Genomic DNA, 17,949 nt, shown 5'->3' with positions numbered 1-17,949 from the left:
AGGGGTCTGGATTTCACTCCAGGTAGTGGTAGACGTTACTGGAGGGTTATACACAGGGAGCCAAGCTGTGTGTTGTCTGTCTTCTGAAGCGCTCACCCAGGCTGCCAGCAGAGAGGGCTGGATAAACTAATCTGGAAAACAAGACGGCTGGATTCTGTGATGCCTGAGTCATTTTTAGGAGAGGCAGAGATGTCAACAGCCCATGCCCACCCGCTGGGAGTGTGGTTCAGAGGGCAGAGAGGCCCATAATCCAGGAGGCACAGGTGTGAGGATAGGGACCTAGAGGATCAATATTTGGCTGGAGCCTTGAGAGACAAGCAGGGATTTTTCAGGGGACTTATGAAGGAAAAGCATTTTGAGGGATGGGAACAGAATGTGCAAAGGCTCAGAAGGCCAGCACAACAGCTCTACTGAGGATAAATTGGGATCAAATTATCAGGAGGTGGGTATGGACACAATGACCCTTCTTCACACTGGATGCTAGAAAGTTTTTGCTGTTCTTAGGAGGCAATTTTTTTGACAATTATTTTTGCAATTGTTATAGGAAAAAAAAAAGCCTAAAGCAGAGAGATTTAAAAAATCATTTTTTAACTTGAAGCTACTAGTTCAGATCCAAAATTTGAATCCAGGTCTCACAATTACGCAGAACATAAAACAACAAAATCTTCTGGGCATTTCTCTTGAACCAGTGCCAACCAGGCCACAACCTCTGGTCCTTTGGCTTCTTCAAGACCCCCTCTCTCTCCCTGTCTCACCCCAGGTCATGGGGTTAAGAGCTGGACCTGGCACCCCTGGGGCCCAAAGTAGACTTCTTTACCTCCCAGGCAGATCGGATCTGCATAAACCGAAGCTCCTGGGCTGTTCACACCACCTCCTAGCTGTCCGATCTCCATGCCTCAGTTTGCTTATTTCTACAATAGGCATAACTATAAGTCCTATCCCAGAGGGTTGCAGCAATGATTTTAAAAGTTAGTATGGGCGAGACCTTCAAGATGGCGGAGGAGTAAGATGTAGAGATCACCTTCCTCCCCACAAATACATCAAAAATACATCTACATGTGGAACAACTCCTACAGAACACCTACTGAATGCTGGCAGAACACCTCAGACTTCCCAAAAGGCAAGAAAATCCCCACGTACTTGGGTAGGGCAAAAGAAAAAAGAAAAAACAGAGGCAAGAGAATAGGGACAGGACCCACACCTCTGGGAGGGAGTCGTGAAGGAGGAAAAGTTTCCACACACTAGGAAGCTCCTTCACTGACAAGGACAGGGGGTGGGCGGGGGCGATGCTTTGGAGCCACAGAGGAGAGTGCAGCAACAGGGGTGCGGAGGGCAAAGCAGAGAGATTCCCGCAGAGAGGATCGGTGCCGACTGGCACTCACCAGCCCGAGAGGCTCATCTGCTCACCCGCCGGGGCGGATGGGGGCTAGGAGCTGAGGCTCCGGCTTCGGAGGTCATACCCCAGGGAGAGGACTGGGGTTGGCTTCGAGAACACAGCCTGAAGGGGGCTAGTGCGCTACAGCTAGCCCGGAGGGAGTTTGGGGAAAACGTCTGGACCTGCCAGAGAAGCAAGAGACCTTTGTTTCGGGGTGCGAGAGGAGAGGGGATTCCTTCCCAGTGTGCCCACAGAAGGCAGAACACCGCCTAAACAAGTTCCAGAGACAGGCGTGAGCCACGGCTATCAGCTCAGACCCCAGAGACGGGCATGAACTGCTAACACTGCTGCCGCTGCCACCAAGAATCCTGTCTGCAAGCACAGGTCACTATCCACACACCCCCGGGAGCCTGTGTAGCCCGCCACTGCCAGGGTCCCGTGTTCCAGGGACAACTTCTCAGGGAGAACACACGGCATGCCTCAGGCTGTTACAACATCACGCTGGCCTCTGCCGCCTCAGGCTCAGCCCACATTCCAGTTATGACTACTGTACCCCTTCCTCCTCCCTGCCTGAGTGGGCAAGAGACCCCTAATCAGCTGCTGCTTTAACCCCCTCTTGTCTGGGTGGGTAACAGACTCCTGAGGGTGGCCTACACACAGAGAGGGGGCCAAAACCAAAGCTAAACCCTAGGAGCTGTGTGAACAAAGAAGAGGAAGGGAAATTTCTCTGTGCAGCCTCAGGAGCAGCGGATTAAACCCCACAATCAACTTGATAAACCCCGCATCTGAAGAATACCTGAATAGACAATGAATGTTCCCAAAATTGAGGTGGTGGACTTTGGGAGCAACTGTAGACTTGGGGTTTGCTTTCTGCACCTAATTTGATTCTGGTTTTATGTTTATCTTAGTTGAGTATTTAGTGCTTATTATCATTGGTGGATTTGTTAATTGGTTTAGTTGCTCTCTTCCTTTACACACACACACACACACACACATATTTTTTCTTCTTTTTCTTGTTTTGTGAGTGTGTATGTGTATGCTTCTTTGTGTGATTTTGTATAGGTTTGCTTTTACTATTTGTCCTAGGGTTCAGTTATTTTTCTTTCTTTCTTCTTCTGAGCGGTGTGGCTGGCAGGGTCTTGGTGCTCCAGCCGGCTGTTGGGCCTCAGCCTCCGAGGTGGGAGAGCTGAGTCCAGCACACTGGACCACCAGAAATTCCCTGGCCCACATAATATCAGTCGGCGAGGGCTCTCCCAGAGATGTTTGTCTCAGCACTAAGACCCAGCTCCACCCAATGGCCAGCAAGCTCCAATGCTGGACCTCCCATGCCAAACAAATAGCAAGACAGGAACACAACCCCACCCATTAGCAGAGAGGCTGCCTAAAGTCAAACTAAGTTCACAGACTCTCCAAAACACACCACCGGACACGGCCCTGCCCACCAGAAGGACAAGATGCAGCCCAACCCATCAGAACATAGGCACCAGTCCCCTCCACCAGGAAGCCTACACAAGCCACTGAACCAAACTCACCCACTGGGGGCAGACACCAAAAACAATGGGAACTATTAACCTGCAGCCTGAGAAAAGGAGACCCCAAACACAGTAAGTTAAACAAAATGAGAAAGCAGAGGAATACACAGCAGATGAAGGAGCAAGGTGAAAACCCACCAGACCAAACAAATGAAGAGGAAATAGGCAGTCTACCTGAAAAAGAATGCAGAGTAATGGTAGTAAAGATGATCCAAAATCTTGTAAATAGAATGGAGAAAATACAAGAAACATTTAACAAGGAACTAGAAGAACTAAAGAGCAAACAAACAATGATGAACAACACAATAAATGAAATTAAAAATACTCTAGAAGGAATCAATAGCAGAATAACTGAGGCAGAAGAACGGATAAGTGACCTGGAAGATAAAATAGTGGAAATAACTACTGAGGAGCAGAATAAAGAAAAAAGAATAAAAAGAATTGAGGACAGTCTCAGAGACTTCTGGGACAACATTAAACACATCAACATTCGAATTATAGGGGTCCCAGAAGAAGAAGAGAAAAGAAAGGGTCTGAGAAAATATTTGAAGAGATCATAGTTGAAAACTTCTCTAATGTGGGAAAGGAAATAGTCAAGTCCAGGAAGCGCAGAGAGTCCCATACAGGATAAGTCCAAGGAGAAACACACCAAGACATATGAATCAAAGTATCAAAAATTAAATTCAAGGAAAAAATATTAAAAGCAGCAAGGGAAAAGCAACAAATAACATACAAGGGAAACCCCGTAAGGTTAACAGCTGATCTTTCAGCAGAAACTCTGCAAGCCAGAAGGGAGTGGCAGGACATACTTAAAGTGATGAAAAGGAAAAACCTACAACCAAGATTACTCTACCAGCAAGGATCTCATTCAGATTCAACAGAGAAATTAAATCCTTTAAAGACATGCAAAAGTTAAGAGAATTCAGCACCACCAAACCGGCTTTACAACAAATGCTAAAGGAACTCTCTAGGCAGGAAACACAAGAGAAGGAAAAGACCTACAATAACAAACCCAAAACAATTTAAAAAATGATAACAGGAACATACATATAGATAATTACCTTAAATGTAAATGGATTAAATGCTCCAACCAAAAGACACAGGCTCGCTGAATGGATACAGAAACAAGACCCCTAAATATGCTGTCTACAAGAGACCCACTTCAGACCTAGGGACACATACAGACTGAAAGTGAGGGGGTGGAAAAAGATATACCATGCAAAAGGAAATCAAAAGAAAGCTGGAGTAGCAATTCTCATATCACACAAAATAGACTTTAAAAATAAAGGCTATTACAAGAGACAAAGAAGGACACTCCATAATGATCAAGGGCTCAATCTAAGAAGATATAACAATTGTAAATACTTATGCACCCAACATAGGAGCACCTCAATACATAAGGCAAATGCTAACAGCCATAAAAGGGGAAATTGACAGTAATATGATAATAGTAGGGGACTTTAACACCCTACTTTCACCAATGGACAGATCATCCAAAATGAAAATAAATAAGGAAACACAAGTTTTAAAAGATGCATTAGACCAGATAGACTTAATTGATATTTATAGGACATTCCATCCAAAAACAACAGAATACACTTTCTTCTCAAGTGCTCATGGAACATTCTCCAGGATAGATCATATCTTGGGTCATAAATCAAGCCTTGGTAAATTTAAGAAAACTGAAATTGTATCAAGTATCTTTTCCGACCACAATGCTATAAGACTAGATATCAATTACAGGAAAAAAACTGTAAAAAATACAAACACATGCTGGCTAAACAATACGCTACTAAAGAACCAAGAGATCACTGAAGAAATCAAAGAGGATATTAAAAAATACATAGAAACAAATGACAATGAAAACATGAAGATCCAAAACCTATATGATGCAGGAAAAGCAGTTCTAAGAGGGAAGTTTATAGCAATACAATCCTACCTCAAGAAACAAAAAAAACCCTCAAATAAACAACCTAAGCTTACACCTGAAGCGATTAGAGAAAGAAGAACCAAAAAAAAAACCCGAAGTTAGCAGAAGGAAAGAAATTATAAAGATCAGACCAGAAATAAATGAAAAAGAAATGAAGGAAACAATAGCAAAGATCAATAAAACTAAAAGCTGGTTCTTTGAGAAGATAAACAAAATAGATAAACCACTAGCCAGACTCATCAAGAAAAAAAGGGAGAAGACTCAAATCAATAGAATTAGAAATGAAAAAGGAGAAGTAACAACTGACACTGCAGAAACACAAAGGATCATGAGAGACTACTACAAGCGACTACATGTCAATGAAATGGACAACCTGGAAGAAATGGACAAATTCTTAGAAAAGCACAACCTTCCAAGACTGAACCAGGAAGAAATAGAAAATATGAACAGACCAAACACAGGCACTGAAATTGAAACTGTGATTAAAAATCTTCCAACAAACAAAAGTCCAGGACCAGATGGCTTCACAGGTGAATTCTATCAAACATTTAGAGAAGAGCTAACACCTATCCTTCTCAAACTCTTCCAAAATATAGCAGAGGGAGGAACACTCCCAAATTCCTTCTACGAAGCCACCATCACCTTGATACCAAAACCAGACAAGGATGTCACAAAGAAAGAAAACTACAGGCCAATATCACTGATGAACATAGATGCAAAAATCCTCAACAAAATATTAGCAGACAGAATCCAACAGCATATTAAAAGGATGATCATGTGGGGATTATCCCAGGGATGCAAGGATTCTTCAATATACAGAAGTCATCAACGTGGTACACCACATTAACAGACTGAAGGATAAAAGCCATATGATAATCTCAATAGATGCAGAAAAAGCTTTTGACAAAATTCAACACCCATTTATGATACAAACTCTCCAGAAAGTAGGCAGACAGAGAACCTACCTCAACATAAGAAATGCCATATATGACAAACCCACAGCCAACATCATTCTCAATGGTGAAAAACTGAAACCATTTCCTTTAAGATCAGGAACAAGACAAGGTTGCTGCTATTATTCAACATAGTTTTGGAAGTTTTAGCCATAGCAGTCAGAGAAGAAAAAGAAATAAAAGGGATCCAAACCAGAAAAGGAGAAGTAAAACTGTCACTGTTTGCAGATGACATGATACTATACATAGAGAATCCTAAATATGCTATCAGAAAACTACTAGAGCTGATCCATGAATTTGGTAAAGTTTCAGGATACAAAATTACTGCACAGAAATCTCCTGCATCCCTATGCACTAACGAAAAATCTGAAAGAGAACTTAAGGAAACAATCCCATTTACCACTGCAACAAAAAGAATAAAAAATCTAGGAATAAACCTTCCTAAGGAGACAAAAAACCTGTATGCAGAAAACTATAAGACACTGATGAAAGAAATTAAAGACGATACAAACAGATGGAGAGATATACCATGTTCTTGGATTGGAAGAATCAACATTGTGAAAATGACTATACTACCCAAAGCAATCTACAGATTCAATGCAATCCCTATCAAGCTACCAACGGCATTTTTCACAGAACTAGAACAAAAAAATTTACAATTTGTATGGAAACACAAAAGACCCTGAGTAGCCAAATCTTGAGAAAGAAAAACGGAGCAGGAGGAATCAGGCTCCCTGACTTCAGATTATACTACAAAGCTACAGAAATCAAGACAGTATGGTACTGCCACAAAAACAGAAATATACATTAACGGAACAGGATAGAAAGCCTAGAGATAAACCCACGTACATATGGTCGCCTTATCTTTGATAAAGGAGGCAAGAATATACAGTGGAGAAAAGACAGCCTCTTCAATAAGTGGTGCTGGGAAAACTGGACAGCTACATGTAAAAGAAGGAAATTAAAACACTCCCTAACACCATACACAAACATAAACTCAAAATGGATTAAAGACCTAAATGTAACGCCAGACACTATAAAACTCTTAGAAGAAAACACAGGCAGAACACTCTATGACATAAATCACAGCAAGATCCTTTTTGACCCACCTCCTAGAGAAATGGAAATAAAACCAAAAATAAACAAATGGGACCTAATGAAACTTAAAAGCTTTTGCACAGCAAAGGAAACCATAAACAAGACAAAAAGACAACCCTCAGAATGGGAGAAAATATTTGCAAATGAAGCAACTGACAAAGGATTAATCTCCAAAATATACAAGCAGCTCATATCAAAAAACAAAGAACCCAGTCCAAAAATGGGCGGAAGACCTAAACAGACATTTCTCCAAAGAAGATATACAGATTGCCAACAAACACATGAAAGGATGCTCAACATCACTAATCATTAGAGAAATGCAAATCAAAACCACAATGAGCTATCACCTTACACTGGTCAGAATGGCCATCATCAAAAAATCTACAAACAATAAATGCTGGAGAGGGTGTGGAGAAAAGGGAACCCTCTTGCACTGTTGATGGGAATGTAAATTGATACAGCCACTATGGAGAACTGCATGGAGGTTCCTTAAAAAACTAAAAATAGAACTACCATATGATCCAGCAATCCCACTACACGGCATATACCCTGAGAAAACCATAATTCAAAAAGAGACATGTACCACAGTGTTCCTTGCAGCGCTATTTACAATAGCCAGGACATGGAAGCAACGTAAGTGTCCACTGAGAGATGAATGGATAAAGAAGTGACACATATATACAATGTAATATTACTCGGCCATAAAAAGAAATGAAACTAAGTTATTTGTAGTGAGGTAGATGGACCTAGAGTCCGTCATACAGAGTGAAGTCAGAAAGAGAAAAACAAATATCGTATGCTAACACATATATATGGAATCTAAAAAAAAAAATGGTTCTGATGAACCTAGGGGCACGACAGGAAAAAAGACGCAGACATAGAGAATGGACTTGAGGACACGGGGAGGGGGAAGGTTAAGCTGGGACGAAGTGAGAGAGTAGCACTGACATATATACACTACCAAATGTAAAATAGGTAGTGGGAAGCAGCTGCATAGCACAGAGATCAGCTCCGTTCTTTGTAACCACCTAGAGGGGTGGGATGGGGAGGGTGGGAGGGAGATGCGAGAGGGAGGGGATATGGGGATATATGCATACATATAACTGATTCACTTTGTTATACAGCAGAAACTAACACAACATTGTAAAGCAATTATAGTCCAATAAAGATGTTAAAAGAAAAAAACGTATGTGTGGAGGACTCAGAAGAATGTCTGAGCACACAGCATACACTGAACACACAGGAGGGTTTGGCTGCTGCTGTGGGTTGTTACTAGTAATAGCATTCTCACAGTCTGCAGAGTATCCAAGGAATCTGCTTGTTCATCATCAGCCCTTTCTTAACCCAGTTTTGGGTCTGACTCAACAGGAAAAAGGATGGTGATAACAAGGACCATTTCCTGAGCACATATTATGTGCCAGGCATAATCTTATGGAGTCCTCCAACAAGAGCCCTATTAGGGAGGGACAAATATTATCCCCATTTTACAGATGGGGGAGGTGATGTCATGTGACCTGCTCAAGGTCACACAGCAGGTAAGAGGCAGAGCTGGGGTTGAGCCCAGGCCTCCCTGGCTCCTAGAGCCTGGGTGTCTAAACCAACTGGGCTTGTCTTCCTGACACCAGTTCTGCCTCCTCCTCTTCTGCTAATGGTGTCATGCCCCACTGACCTCCGGAGCCTGATACCCAGGCCTTCTATCTCCATCAGCCACGTGAGGGCCTGGCCCCCCACTTCCAAACTCTTTCAAACCAGCCCTCTCTTTGCCACTCCTCTACCTCAGACCAGGACATCATTACTGCTACATGTCTCAAGTGCTCCAAATCCTGACTTCTGAGTCAACCCCCTCCCACCCCACTTACCTCCAAAGGGGTCTTTCTAGAAAAACCTTCTGGTCATGCTGTTTCATAATCAATAAAGACTCCTGGGCACCTTGTCTACCCACAAGACGAAGTGCAGACTTAACTCAGCATTCAAGGCCCCCTTGTCCTGCCCAAGTGTGTTTCTTAGCCTCTTCCTCTCCCCCGCCTCCCTACACATCATAGCTTCAGATATGTGGCACTTCTCACCAAACAGCCACTGGGGTACTCATTTTAAGCCTTCTGTGTGCTCTGCATTGAGCTAAGCACTCCAGACATGACCATCTCATTTAATCCTCACAATTAGCCTGATCACTAGGTACCACATTATTGATGAGGTAACAGGCTCAGAAAGAGGGGAAGTGACTTGCCTAAGATCACCCAGCCAGTGGTCAAACTGGGACACAAACCCAGGTCTGCCTGATAAGGCAGCTTGTGCTCTTACCACCACACCTTGTTCTCTGTGTTCCATCCTGCCCAAGTCTTCCTAACCTGAGCTTGGACTTCACCTCCTCTTGGAAGTCTTGCCTGATTGCTTGCCTACAAAGTAATCACTTTCTCTTTGGCACACCTGTTGCTCCAACTTTACATTTGCTTTTTTCTTAGTTTTTCTTAGTGGGTGTGGGCTCCTAATGGGTGGCTTGGCCTCCTTGTTGGACAGAGCTCATTTCTTCCCTTAGTCAGGCCAGCACAAAGAAGTACACAGAGTAGGAGCTTTATAACACCCACCAAATTGTTAAAATTCTTCCTTGCCCTTGTTTTGCTGCTCCTTGACTTGACAGACCCCTTGAAATTCATTTCTTGCTCTTTTGTCCAAAATGTACTAATCCTACTGTTTTCCAGAGTCCATCCTAGTCCCCAATAGCTAATGAGGTCGTTACTTCATCCATCAGGGAGGCCACAGTGCAGCAGACAGGGTTATGTGCTCTCTTAGCCCTGTCTTTTTTTTCTTTTTACCCTCTTGGGCACACACGTTAGACTATATCTCCAGCCTCCCTTGAAATTGGACATGGCCTTATAATTGAGTTCTGGTCAAGGAAATGTGGGTGGAAACGATGTGGCCACTTCCAGGTCTGTCCCTTGAGAACCTTCCCCATGTACTGACTAAGTGAAAGGGACTCTGGGATACAGTGAAGGCAGAGCCAGAAGACAGAAGATGCCTGGATCCCTGAATGGTTGCATGGAGCAGAGCTCCCTTGCCTCATTAACCAGCACTAGACTGTGATGTGAATGAGAAACTCCCACTATGTTAGATGTTGTTGCTACAGGAATGAGCCACTATGACTTGTGCGGACACACTGGGTTCAAATCCCACCTCTACTTCTCAGTTATGTGATCTTGGTGTCTCAACCTCTCTGAATTTGTTTCTCCTTAGGATTCTCTAGAATTGTTTCTCCTTAGGATTCTCTAGAATTTGATTCTCTAGAATTTGTTTCTCCTTAGGATTCTCCTTAGAATTCTCTAGAATATCCCACAACATCCCCGATGTCACCAGCCCCGAGTGTGGTACCCAGTAGGTGCTCAAGAAATGGAAACCCCCTCCCATTAAGGCAAGGCCTCTGCTTAGTACTGGGACATAGGATTTGGTTGATCTTAATCTTCACTGATCTCCACTAATATTTGGCTTTATGTATTTTAATTAAGTGTTATTATTTTGTGCTTGTGCTCAGACTGATTTTATTAGAGGGCAGTTTATAAACCTTGTGGAGGAAATAAATAAGAGACTTTTGTCTGTCACACTGTGGGCTCCAAGGCCAGGAGGGAGGTGGATGGAGAGAATTTAGGAGGTGGCCGTTGAGGGTGGGGAAGCAATGGGGGCCAGTGTGCCAGGGTAAGCCTGACTCAAAGTGATACTGTGCTTGGCAGGGTAGATGGGAGGGGTGGGTAGAGGTCTGGGCACAGGTGAGGGCCTACTGACTCTGGCCAACTCTCCCAGGCTTTCAGTCCTGCAATTCTCACTTCCATCCTCCCTCAGGGCATCTGCACAGGCTGTTCATTTTACCTGGCATGCTATTCCTGATAATTATATATTTACTTGCTGCGCAAGAGTCTGAATTACATCTGTCTTCCCCCAGAAGGTCAGCTCTGGAAGGGAATGGACTTTGTCTTATTTGCTCCTGTGCCTAGAACAGTGCCTGGCACCCAGAAGGTGCTCTGTATATACTGGCTGAGTGAACAAATGAATAAATGAATGAATAATAAAAGATTCAATCGCTCCCACTCCCTGTACACCTAAATGCAGGAGCGAGCAGGCTTTTTCTGTAAAGGGCCAGATAATAAATATTTTTGTCTTTGCAGGTCATACAGGTTCTGTTGCAACTACTCAACTCTGTGCTCTCTGCTGTGGTGGGAAAGCAACCATGGACAATATATGAATGAATGGGCACGGCTGTGTTCCAATAAAATTTTATAAAAATAGGCTTTGGCCCGATGGCCATAGTTTGCAGACCCCTGTCCTAAAGCCTGCCTTTTGTACCTCTGTTCTCACTTGTACTTCCGGTGGTGTGCTGGGGCTGACCTGCAGCAGCTTGCAAAAGCTGATTGCTAAATTTTCAGGAGTTTTGCAAGCTGGTTGCTAAACATGGCCATAATTAAAATTTTAAATCATATAAACCTACAATTATAATACATAAATTGTATTAAATATGATGGTACTACAACATGGATGAATTTTGAGGACACTCTGCTGAGTGAAAGAAGCCAGTCACAAAAAGACAAATACTAGACGATTCCACTTATATGAAGTATCTGGAGCCAAATTCACAGAGACAGAAAGTAGAATTGTGGTTGCCAGGGGTGGGGAATGGGGAGCTACTGTTTAATGGGAACAGAGTTTCAATTTGGGAAGATGAAAAAAGTTCTGGAGATGGACGGTGGTGACGGCTGCACAGCAATGTGAAGGTACTTGATGCCACTGAACTCTACAGTTAAAGATGGTTAAGGGGGTAAATGCTGTGTGCAGTTTACCAAAAAAATTGAAAGAAAGAGGAAATACATATTCAATACTCATCAATTCCTAATTATTTGGTGATATATTACTACTCCCGGTGCTTTGAGGTTATGCATAGCTATTGTGTCTGTGTGGTGGAAATGCTATATAAGATGTTACTGCACATCTCTTCTCAGCTCCAGGCTGGCAGCTTGAAATTGGCCCTGGCAGCAGTATTTATACCATGGAAGTCAGGGCTCCTCAGATAGCCAGCTGCTCATCATTTACCAGCACACCACTGGTTATTTCCATGTGTCTGTCTCCTCCACTAGATGGTGAGCTTCTAGGGCAAGAGCATCTCAAACATCAGAATCACCAGCAGAAGCTTTAAACATCCTGATGCCTGAGGCTCACGCCAGACCAAGAATGCCAGCCACTCTGCGGTGGGACCCGGATTTCGGTATTTTTTAAAGCCCTCAGGGCAGCCAGGGCTCTCAGGTTGAGCGTCTCAAACTTCAATGCCTACACGAATCATAAATCACCAAATTACTGGGGAATTTTTTTTTTTTGATTGAAGTATAGTTGACTTACCAGGGGACCTTATTAAACTGCAAATTCTGATTCAGGAGATCTGGGAGGTGGGGTGGGGGGGCCAATGAGACTGCATTTCTACCAAGATTCCAGGTGATGTGGATGCTGCTGGCCCGTGGACCATTCTCTGAATAACAAAGGGTTAGAGAAAGGATGCTTCCTTTCAGTTGGGTGACCATGTGGGCTTTCCACGCCCATCCCTAGGGATAAACAAGGTGGGTGTTGCAACAACCCATTTTATAGAACAGGAGACTGAGGCTGGAGGTAAAGCGACCTGCCTAAGGTAACACAGCTAGGGAGTGGTGGTAGGGCTTGGACCTAGTTTTCCAAGACCCCAAATCCACTGCCTTTGTCTTCCTTCACCAGCTGCTTGATTGGAGCCACTCTGGGTAAGGGGATTACATGGATCTGAAACAACATAGGACCCTTCCGTCTCCTGGCTATGTGACCCCAGGTGAGTTTCTCACCCTCTCTGGGTCTTATTCCTGGCACTCAGGAAACAGGGAGGGTATGACTGTGATACTGGATGCCTGAGGGCCTCTTGAGGGGTCTGGCTCATAGAGGATGCCATGACCAGGAAGGTTCTTTCTCCAGTGCCTAAACTTGGGGATGGCACTTCAGGGCCCCCTTCTCCCTGGGCAACAACCCCAGTGGGTCAAGCAGTCCAGTCCTCTGCCTCAGAGCTAGGACAAAGGAAGATAAGACTGGAGTCTTCCTGGGTGCAACTGCATTTTGCCTCAGCAGCATTTAGCACATCCATAATTAGTTAATGCAGTGTGGGATGATTTCAAAACCATAATCATTGTGATAATCAAGACGATTATAGTCTCTGACTCTGATCTCAGCTTTCTTTACATCAGGCATTGTTTTAAGCCTTTACACCTATTACCTCATTTGCTCCTCACTCTCACACTATGAAGTAGGGGATGTTAGGAGTCCCATTTTACGGATGAAGAAATCAAGGCAGAGAGAGAGAAACATAATTTGCCCCAGGTCACACAATTAATAAGCAGCAGAAGAGGGACGTGCTCCTAACCACTGCACTATATTGTCCTTCAAATAATTTACGTGCATGATGCAAATAGGCATGTCTCTCACTGTGTTCTGAGCGCCCCTGGGACAGGGGCCCTGTCTGTCTTGTTCCCTGTTGTATCCCCAGGGCCCCACACAGGGTCTGCACAAGAAACAGTTTCTGAATGAGGGAATGGGTGGGCTGGTTGAATCTCTCCCATCCCACATTCTGGCCACGTGAAACTCAATCATAACCGTGACTTTCGTTGGCTCTGAGGGGTATGTTTCCAGCTGTCTCTCTCATTAAGGCTGTGAGTGCCATGAGGACAGCAACGGTATCTGGAGCTGCTCACTGCCACATCCCTGGAGCCTGGTACTCACCCTGGTATACAGCAGGTGCCAAATAAATGCTGCTGAGCATGAAGATCTCAGTGGAATTGGAAGGGAAGCAGGAGTGTACATGTGTATTCTAGGGTTGCTGGATGGAGGGGAAGGGGCAACAACACTAAATCATGATGCAACAATCCCATTTCTGGGAGGTTTATGTCGCATTGAGCTCTTCACCTGCGTGAATCCTCCTAGCCTCCCTGTGTGGTAAGGACTGTTACCATTCCCAGTTTACAGCCAGGGAAACCAAGGTTCACCGAGAATGCTGGCAAAGGACGGAGCTGGGATTGGAACCCAGGTCTGTGTGGATCTAGGCTCATGTCATTTCTACTCCACATCACGGGAGCCAGATGAATAATCTGTGTTCACCCTGTTACCCTCAGTGCTTAGCATGGTTCTTGGCACACAGTGGTGCTCAACCTTTTCTTGAGCACAAGTCAGTAATGTTCACCACTTAGCCCCAGCACCTAGTACCATGCCTGGCACACAGCAGCTGCTCAAGAAACATATACTGAATGGATGCATGAGTGACTGCACGAATGGCCACTCGTCCCACGCTGGTGTCGTGCTGGCTGTTGCAGTAGCGTCTGCTTTGATCGCCACTACCCCCAGGCAGACACGAGTGTTGAGAGACACTCGGCTGACAGTGCCGTGAGATGGATGCGCGCCTGGCGGCCTCATCTCCCCACCGACTGGCCCCGCATGGCATTCCATGATGCAGTCCATTAAAAGGCTTGTAAATTTTCATACACGAAAGCCTACCACGGCATCAGCACAGACTAATTGCTGTTAAATGTGTGGGAATGTTACCGCCATGCTGCTGGAGCGATCACTCTTCCCAGCTCAGCCCGGCCCATTCCTCTGCAGGCAGAAAGCTTACAACACTCACACAAGGCCAAAAGCAATTCGTGTCAAAAAGATCAATAATATAAAAATAAAGCATGAGAATTCTAGTTAAAGGGAATGTCATATAAATATGTGGTTCACGTCCATGATTCCAAGATTAAAAAAAATCAATCAATATCGTTCTTTAGATGATGTTATTTCTAATGAGAAATACCCGGAACAACTGCAAATAACTGCTTAACTGGGGGGAAAAAGCATTAACAATTTACTTTATAAGGTATATGATACCAAATGAAAGAGGACTGCTGCTGGTTCTTAATTTGGTTGTAATATGGCGTGACAGGTTCAGTGATGCTTTGGTGGGTTCTTAAAATTAAATTCAGAAGGATGTTCACACCCACCACAATGAGAACAAATAATTCGCTGGCCAATCAACAGAGAATCTCACTGAACCTCTTGCAATCCGATGAGCTGTCCCTATTTACAGATGAGGAAACAGTGGCTCAGAGACATGAAGTCATTTGCCAAAGTCACATAAGCAGTGTCAGGGTGGGACACAGACCCTGGATATCTGACCTCCACACTCTCCTGCCTCCCCTGGGGGTCAGAGGACACTTCAGCCTCCTTGGTTTCCAAACTGCTCTGTTTCAATCAGGCCCAGATGAACGTGTCTGTTCCAACTCAACGGAAAGGGTTTTCCATCATGCAGGCCATATCCCCTTCAAGGTGGAAGAGGAAGGAAGCAGGGAAAAAAAATTTCCCAGCAGTGGCCTTGCCATCTTCTGGCTGGGCCACTGCACATGCTCCTTAGAAAAGTTTCACCTCTGATTTAGCATAAGAAAACTTTTAATTTAGATGTTTTCGTCTCTCTCTCCAAGTAAAAATAAGTTTAAAATAATGACTGTAATAAATGAAGGTAATTAATTGTAGTTTGTTCCTTTACTGTCTAGTCAGCTTAATTTTACCTTTTCAACTAATAATGAGAAAATAATTTCTGTGCTTGGAGGGTTAATGATATGTAACTACGAGAACTGCTAATTGCATGTTGCAATCCATCCATCAACAACCCCATCTGTGCGACTTGATTATGTTTGCTAAATTATTGCTTTGAATTATCTTTCATAAAGCAACTTTTGTAATTAGCAGGGCTTTCGTCTTGCTCTTTTCTCTGAGCGCAAGGATATTCAAACTTTGGCCATTTCAAGCTGTCTCCATTAAGCCACCTTCTCTGGCTGTCTTTGTTTCCCTGAGCAGGGGGAATCAAGACTGTCCTTTAAGCAATCAAGGCGGAGAGGAAAAGCTTCCTTGATTCACAGCAGGGCAAATTCACTTCCTCTCTGCCCCCCTCCCACCAGCATGAAAAAGAAAAGAAAAGAAAAGAAAAGAAAAGAAAGAAAGAAAGAAAGAAGGAAGAAGGAAGGAAGGAAGGAAGGAAGGAAGGAAGGAAGGAAAGAAAGAAAGAAAAAGGAAAAAAGACCCTCACACATACACAGTATGAAAAGATAAAAGGATGCTTGTATGCTGTATTCACCAGGGCTGGTGGAGTGAAATTAAGGAATGAACTTGAACATGTTATATTTCAACAAGAGGCCCACACTGGGGAAGAAGGAATGACAGGCACGATATTCAGCCTTGGCGTTTTATGGGTTAGTTTATATGACTCTGGAAGGTGTTTGCCTCAGGGAATATTCCTGGGAGGTGATTAATGCCCACTTGGGAATCCTCAGCTCTGAGCCTAGAGCCTGGTGGCTGGCAAGAGGGAAGCGGCATAAAGGATGAACCCTCATTAAAAAAATTAAAATGAAAATCAAATTTGGATTATAAACGGCCTATGTGTGTGCAGTTTGTTCTGGACGAAGGAGATGCTTTTTATTAACACCTTTCTTTGCCGGCGTCTCTCCCCTGAGGTGCTGGGAGGGACATGACGGTCGCAATGGATTGGTCAATAGATCATGAAGAAAGCAGGGGTTTCGGGAATAAAACTCCAGACAAATGTAGTCTTTTTGGTACATTAAAGGGACGACGGAAAACCCTCTTAAAAAAATTAACGAAGTTCCTTGAAGATCCCCGGCTATTAAAATGGTGTGTATTCAACATGCCATATGGGTTTGGAAATGAAAATTCACCTTTGCCTATTTTGGCCCTACTAAGACTCTCTCTCTCCTCCTGCACTTACTGAGCGCCAACTGTGTGCCAGACACCATGTCGACTGCCTCCACCCTGCTTAGTTCTTAGAATCCTTACTGTTAGCCTCACTTACGAGAGGAGGAAAGCTGCAGCTCCGAGAGGTGGAGGAACTTCTCCCAGGTCACACAGCTCGTATAAGCAGCAGTGCTGAAATTCAAGCCAGACTCATACGAGTCTGATTCACATGTGCTTTCCACCATGCTGCACTTGGGTCTTCCCTGGATCACTGCCGAAATCTAAGGTTTAACTCTTTCTCCTATTGGAAAGATGGCATAAGTCATGCCTGCTTCCTATAGGGATAGAAAACCCCCTTCTTTTGGATAAAAATCCTTGAACACCTAGTTAGGAAAGAGGCAGATTCCAACCCAGGCATAGTGGAGGCCAAATAAACCTGTGTTGAAGGTGACTGATAATAGGAATAATAAAATAATAAAACTTCTAATATGCAAGGTAATGTCCTAAGCACTCCATGAGTATTGACTTTGTTCTTCCTCAATCACAACCCTATGAAGTAGGTATAATTATTATCCAATTTTATAGAGTATGACACAGAGGCAGAGAGAGGTCAAGTAACTTGCCTAAGGTCAAACAGCTAGTAACTGGCAGAGGCAGGATTCAAATCCAGGTTGACTCCAGAGTCTGTGCTCTTCACTCCCTAGCAGCTCTCCATGTACCGGGAATTACATTAAACTCTTCCCTTTCATTATATTTCAGTTAATCCTCAAAAGAACATGAAAAGATCTGCAGTGCCTTTATTCCACTTTAACATATAGAGAAACTGAGGGTCTAAGTAGTTAGGAGAAGCTCTGCCACACCAACCCAAGCAAGGGAATGGCTGAGAAAGTGACGCTCTACACAAGACACTCACTGCCTGTCTTTGGGCTGGACAGAGGGATCAGCTGCCTGAGAGGGCTTGTGTGCTGAGTATTTCTCAGGGGACCATGAGCTGGCGGCAGATGGGGGCCTTTTTTTAAAAACATAAAAGCCATGATGACACATTCCCAACATTATTGGTCTTCTTTCTGGTTTTTTTCTACCCCCTTCCAGCTCAGGCACCTTACAACCAAATGAATCAATACCGGATGGCCCTATAAATAAATAAGCGCATCAGTCAACTCAGTAATAAAATGAAAGGATGAAAAATATGGAAATCAGCGACATTTGTGTAAATCCAGTTATTGTTTACTTTAATATTGCCTTATGCGCTTACGCAGTTCCGAAGAGACAGATTTAAAGTAATGTGGCACTTGGCAG

At 43.9% G+C, this 17,949-nt stretch overlaps 1 protein-coding gene across 1 annotated transcript in view; it reads right to left on the bottom strand.

Moving 5' to 3' along the window:
• Nucleotides 1–17,949, bottom strand: part of CUX2 (cut like homeobox 2) — a 261,994-nt gene that overhangs the window by 84,050 nt on the left and 159,995 nt on the right. The window lies entirely within an intron of this gene.

This window comes from Neophocaena asiaeorientalis, unplaced genomic scaffold (assembly GCF_003031525.2).
Source record: "Neophocaena asiaeorientalis asiaeorientalis breed wild unplaced genomic scaffold, Neophocaena_asiaeorientalis_V1.1 scaffold77, whole genome shotgun sequence".
Taxonomy (NCBI): Eukaryota; Metazoa; Chordata; class Mammalia; order Artiodactyla; family Phocoenidae; genus Neophocaena; species Neophocaena asiaeorientalis.
This window is presented reverse-complemented; position numbering and strand designations above follow the sequence as displayed.